We start from the raw sequence: 6672 nt of genomic DNA on the forward strand, positions 1-6672 counted from the left end.
ACGACTATTGGGATTTTGGAGGTCCATAAACAAGTGGCATGACGATCCGAAGGGACCAAACGACCTTAGGATTTTGGCAAAGCTTATGGTAACCCTAAAAGCACAACACAAATTGTCCCTTTAGGTAACTATTCTTTAAATGATTCAAAGTTGTCTCAGATTCCCCAAATTTTGAAAATCCTAGTAATGAAGTTTTCAAACTCAATGAACAAGATAAAAAAGAAATAGGATCAAATGAAGTTACATTAGTGTTGGTGAGTTTTTTCAGTCTCACCAAGAATTCTAAATAAGAGACCATCTACTTGAATTTGCAGCGGAAGTTGGAAGAATCCCACTTGACCGTGATATTGATTGGTATATCTATGTGTTAAGAAAGGTGATTAAAAAAAAACCTCAACTAGTGCTACAGTGTGAAAGAAGTAGAATTTATCGTTCACATGAAAAGATGAACTGCATCTCAAATATCAAAAAACCACCTCAAGAGAAAAGAAAAACAAGGAAAAATGAAATTATCCTTTCAAGCTCAAAAGAACAATGATGGACTGTGACAAGTGAAAAGTATAAGTGGTATCTGGATTATGATCAGGACATTGCAGAAACTTTAATTGGTCATGCAATTGTGAGTAGTTTAAAATCCCAAAGAGAATGTCGTTGTTCAAGAGCTACTTATATTGGTAAATAACCCTTGACAAATACTTTCTTAGATACGTGGTAGATTTAATGTTAACACCTCGACAATGCGTACCATATATAATGTACGATTTAGTCTAAACAACAAGAAGGAAGTGCAACAATTGATGAAGATGTTGCGAGACCACAACTATGTTAATTATCATTCTGAGAGGACTGTAAAATAAAAATCACAAACTTATTTTGGGCACGCCCCGAACCCTATTCAGGTATTGAAGTCCTTCAACACATTTTTTATAGTCAATTGTACGTATAAAAAAATTGATATAAGAAACCCTTGTTTGAGATTGTTGGGATGACTTTGACATTGAAATTATTGATGGGTACGTAAAGTAATGCTCCAGTTTTGGGTCTTATTTTACGGATGTTACGTGTTAATCGCAGTGTAATTTATTAAGGAGGGATTGGACGAATGGCCCAAAACTGAGCCGAAAATAAGAGCCTAGACCATTAATGACCAAAAATGTAAAGCAGGTCCAAGGCGCCAGACATGGAGTTGAAAATTTTGAAACACCATTCTTCTTTTCGAAATTTACGAAAGTGCCAGCGAAAAATTCACGGGAAACGCGAAATTTTCTGAAAAATAACTTGACACACCTCCCATCAAACCTTGTACTTTCCACAAATTTATAGAATTGCCATTGAAAAATTTCCGGGAAATGCAAAATTTTCTGAAAAATAGTCAGACGCACCAACCATCAAACTTTGTACTTTCCACGAATTTACGAAATTGCCATTACAAAGTTTATCAATTTGCCATTTTCGTTCTTTTTTTCTGATTTATTTCTTATTTATTTTTTTATTTTCTCTCACATATATATTTCTTTCTCCAATCTCAACAAATTTCGTTATTTTTTCCACATTTATTTCTTATCTCTTTAAATTTACATTTTCCTCATTTTTTGTAGTTTTTCATTGATTTGTTTTCATATTTTCTTTTTAGATAATTGTTTCAATATATTTTTTCATTGATTTGTACAAGGGAATTTTCTTGTGTACCGGGAATTGTTCGGTGTACTGGCCGTTTGGTTATGTACTAGACATTTGTGTACTGAGAATTTTCTTGTGTACCAGAAATTATTATGTGTATTGTCCATTTGGTTATGTAATGGACACTTTTGTACTAGGAATTTTCTTATGTACCAAGAACTGTTTCATGTACTAGTCATTTGGTTATGTACTAGACATTTTTTTTATTGAGAATTTTCTTGTGTACTGGGAATTGTTCTATGTACTGGCCATTTGGTTATGTACTATACATTTTTGTACTGGGAATTTTCTTGTGCACAGGGAATTGTTCTGTGTACTGACCATTTGGTTATGTACTAGGCACTTTTGTACTGGGAAATTTTCTTGTGTACCGGGAACTGTTTTATGTACTGGTCATTTGGTTATGTACTAGACACTTTTGTATAGGGAATTCTTGTGTATTGCGAATTGTTCTATGTACTAGCCATTTGGTTATGTACGAGACACTTTTGTACTGGGAGTTTTCTTGTGTACCGGGAATTGTTTTATGTACAAGTTATTTGGTTATGTACTAGACACTTTTTGTACTGGGAATTTTCTTGTGTACCGGGAGTTGTTTTACGTACTGGCCATTTCGTTATGTACTAGACACTTTTTGGAAAGAAAGTATAAGAAAATTGGTTTCCAACTTTGAACCAATTTCTTTTATTTATTTTGGCCCTGTTTGATAGGGAGTTTTCTGAGGGAAAGGGGTAATGGTTTCTCTAAATAATATATTTTCCCATTGTTTGGTTTGCATTAGAGGGAAAGTGAGGGTTTCCCTCACGTGACATGTTTTTCCCAACTTTCCTCAAATAGGGGGAAACTCTTGACCCCACCACCACGCAGGTAAATTTTTCTCACAAAGAAATGTTGAAAACTTTCTCCACCTACACTATCACACGGGATTTACAAGAGGTCTCTCTCTCTATCAATTTGGGTATTCTCAATTGCGTATTCTCACTTGGTCAATATTAAAGATGGAAGACCCATTAATGGGGAATAATGGGTACTCTGTATTAATGGGGAATAATGGGTACTCTCTCTATTAAGTACTTGAACTTGATTATGGTCCTGAGGGAATTAAGCAGTGTAGCATGGAGGGACAAAATGGCGTTTGAAGAGATCTATTAGACATAGATGATAAATAAGATGTATAAAGAATTGATTCAGGAATAATGCTTTTAGGGAGATAAATTGGGGGCAATTAATTTCTTATTGGTTTATTTATCACTTTAAATTGGAGGGTTATCACTTTAATGTATTGGTCTCAAATACCTTTCCTCCCTGGATTATACGACCCAACCCGCCCAACCTTTTGGTTTTGCTGGTATCTGGCAAATTTTTTATTCAATTTTGAAGTACCATGATAAATGTTTTGTTTTAGATTCTTCCTCAAATGCACATGACGCACACAAGTGGTTACTTGTATTTCGTCAAAGTGTTGAGTAATTTTTTCATTAGGAAACCAAACAGTGGAAAGTGGAGAAAATAAAAATTATTTATTTTTTCTCTTTAACGAACCAAACAGTGGAAAATATGGAAAGTGTTACGGAGAAAATTTCTTGATGAAAAAATTTCTCTGAGTAAATTTTTCTCTATTTTTTTTCCTTTCCCCAAATTGCTATCAAACACAACCTTTGTTTCCAAATCTTTCTAGATTTTTTTCTTTTTTTATTTTCTTTCCAACTTTTAGTTGTGTTTCAAATTTTTTCTCCAACTTTCTTGATTTATTTCTTTTTTTATTTTCAGATTTATCTCTCCAATCTCAACAAATTTCTTTCTGTTTAAAACTATTTTTCTGTTTTAGTAGATAATCTTTCAAAAAAGATAGAGAGTGCAATAATATAATCGATTTTGGAAGTTTTGTAAAGAGAGAGGAAGAATAAATAAGGACAGAAAACTTTTAGAGAGAGAAAGAACAGAAAACTTAGATGTTTTAGAGATTGAAAGAGATGAAGAAGATAAAATGTGAAACAAAATAAGAATGATGAAGAAGATTTTTTAATGTATAAATAAGAAGGAAGAAGGAATTGGAACAAAATATAATGGGTGGGATCCAAAAAATTGACCAAAATTTCGGCAAAATTGGCGTCATTTTTTAAAATTTGAAAAAAAGTCTGATTGTTTTAGAGAGAGAAACAAAATAATGTACGGGAAATTAATTATTTCTCTGCCGTCGCATCAGATTGTTAGAAAATACGAAAATGTCTCGTCCAAGGGCAAGAAGGGAAAAAAAAAGGAAAATGTGAGTTGTCACTGACAAAAGGACTGGAGACGTATTCTGGATCGTTTTCGGCTTGCACGCGAATCCCCCCCCCCCATTTTTTGGATCCCTCACTCATTTTCTCTTTATTAAGTTACATGAGTTTTATAGGAAACTTTTAAAAAGTGAAGGGCGACGAGTAATACAATGAATTATAGAGAATTCAAGTCCGAATATATTATGCGGATCGTGGAATATATGGAAGATTAATCGGGTTAAATGAAAGGGATATGTAGCGTTACGGTCAAAGAAAAGTACCGACATTAGCATTTGGGTCAAGAAATCCGTTATAGGGTCTGGTGTTGGGTTTTGCACCCTTCTACTAGTGTTTATAGCGGAATAAGACATCTAATGTCTACACTAGTATTCCCAGGATCACATGCATAAGCCTATGATAATCATTAATTAAAACTAGAAAGATAAATACCTTATTCGCTAGTTTTCCCTCGAACCTTTCCAATTGCTTATGAGAAGATCAAGAGCTTCAAGTGTAGCTCCTCTACTTGGGACACGAGCAATCAATTTGATCTCCCACCTTGTTGTATAGCTAGCACACCAATGGTGGTTGGAAGAAGAACTCCTTTCTTCTTGACTAGATAGATAGTTAATGGGAATTAGCTCACTTTCTCTTCTCTACTTGATGTGGTAGAGTAAGAAAGCTTAGAGAGAAATTCCACACCTTATTCTCTGCCCTAAGAGTGTTTATATAGAACCCTAATAAGAATCCACCTCCTTTTAGGTTTCCCAAAACACCCTTTAGAATAAGATTTAGGGAAATAGTCGAAAATAGCAACTATTGGTATTTTCTCAATTCCCTAAGGAGATGACGTCCAAACCCAGCCAAAATTGGCAGATTTAATGTTCATAACATAAGGAAACGTCCCTCCAAAAATCAGCCCAATCCGAGCCCTAAAAGTGCCCGAATCGGCCTAGGCCCAAAAACCCTGCTTTTGGCCTTTTTGTACTATCTTTGCCTAATTCCTTTTTAGGCCTATGAGATATGTTTATGGGACACTCCCATGATTATATCTCACTCCCACTAGTCGTATCCTAGATCAATTTGTCACTCTTATGTGTAACCCGTTGTAGGATCCGATCGAAGTTAGCCGCGAATTACTTCGTAATTCGACGATCGTAGTTGGTCTCTAGCTACAACTCTACGATCCCTAAATCAATCGGACTTGATGATCTTCCACATCAATTGTCCTATCCGACAAATTGTTCGCATTGTCACCTTGGTCGAAGGACATCTCCTTCAACTCCTTCAGACTCCCACTTGGACTTAGAACAAGTACAATGCTCGATTCCCATGTCACTTAGTATCCCATCTGATACGTCACGTCATTCAGACTTTCTTGATCTCGAGTACAACTGTCAAAACAAATGATTAACTTTTAATCCATTTGAGCACGGCCATGCATTTTCAGTTGCTGCTCGTCAAGTGGCCCGAGGACACTGCATCCATGGTTAGGAGGACATAATCCATTCTTGCGCTCCCACTCAACTTCATGTCTATCCTGTCCTTCCCAGTATCCGCCTTTATAACCTCCTTTTACGGCGCGGCGTTTAACGGAACCAAAGTCAGACATTCCTTACATAAGATGAGCTGAGCACTCATGTTTTGAGGAATCTCTTCAATCTTGTCTTTATGAGAAGTTTGACGATTTCATCATTCTTTGGATGAACTTCTCATGTTGAGGGTTATTCCAGCGCATAATCTCTATTATGCACTCACGTAGTCGAATCGAATACACTATTCCTATAGCCCATGAAACTGCGCTATCCCATCGACTCCCGTACTAGTCTTCGTGAGTCATTGTTGTCCATGCAATGACCTGGACTAGGGAATTGATAATGAATCACTCCAAGTTCACTTAGTAGGGTTTCATTCATCAGATCACGTATCTGACAAGCCTACTCGGAGCGTTTTCTTTATCGTGTGGACTGTCTCTTAAAATACCAAACCAAATTCTAAGGACAAAATAAAATTTCTTTTATTTTATTTATCGAATGTAAGTAATTAGGCACATAAACTCTTTTATGAATCCAAATTACATTTGTTGCCATTCCCCAATGCGCTTTATACCAATGTCCCTCATGTGTGAATCATGTTTGGACTGAGGTAACGGTTTGGTCAACGGATCTGCAACGTTATCATCCGTATGAACCTTGCAAATTACCACATCTTTTCTTTCTATGATTTCTCTAATCAAGTGGTACTTCCTTTGGATATGTTTGGATTTTTGGTGCGCTCTTGGTTCCTTGGCTTGGGCTATTGCTCCGTTGTTGTCACAATAGAGAGTCACGCCCTCTTCCATGCCAGGTACGACACCAAGTTCTATCATGAACTTCTTGATCCAAACTCCTTCCTTTGCAGCTTCCGAGGCCGCTAGGTATTCTGCTTCAGTGGTAGAGTCTGCAACTGTGCTCTGCTTGGAACTTTTCCAACATACCGCTCCTCCATTCAGACAGTAGACGAACCCAGATTGTGATTTGAAGTCGTCTCTATCAGTTTGAAAGCTTGCATCCACATGGCCTACAACTTTTAGTGTATCTTCCCCGCCATATACCAGGAAATGATCCTTAGTCCTTTTCAGGTACTTTAGGATATTCTTGGCGGCGTGCCAGTGCGCTTGGCCTGGATTTGATTGGTAACGGCTACACATGCTCAAAGCATATGAGACGTCTGGGCGAGTGCAGATCATGGC

The sequence above is a fragment of the Eschscholzia californica genome, unplaced genomic scaffold, assembly GCF_041429995.1.
Source record: "Eschscholzia californica isolate CP2 unplaced genomic scaffold, dmEscCali1.0.p SCAF_5, whole genome shotgun sequence".
Classification (NCBI taxonomy): Eukaryota; Viridiplantae; Streptophyta; class Magnoliopsida; order Ranunculales; family Papaveraceae; genus Eschscholzia; species Eschscholzia californica.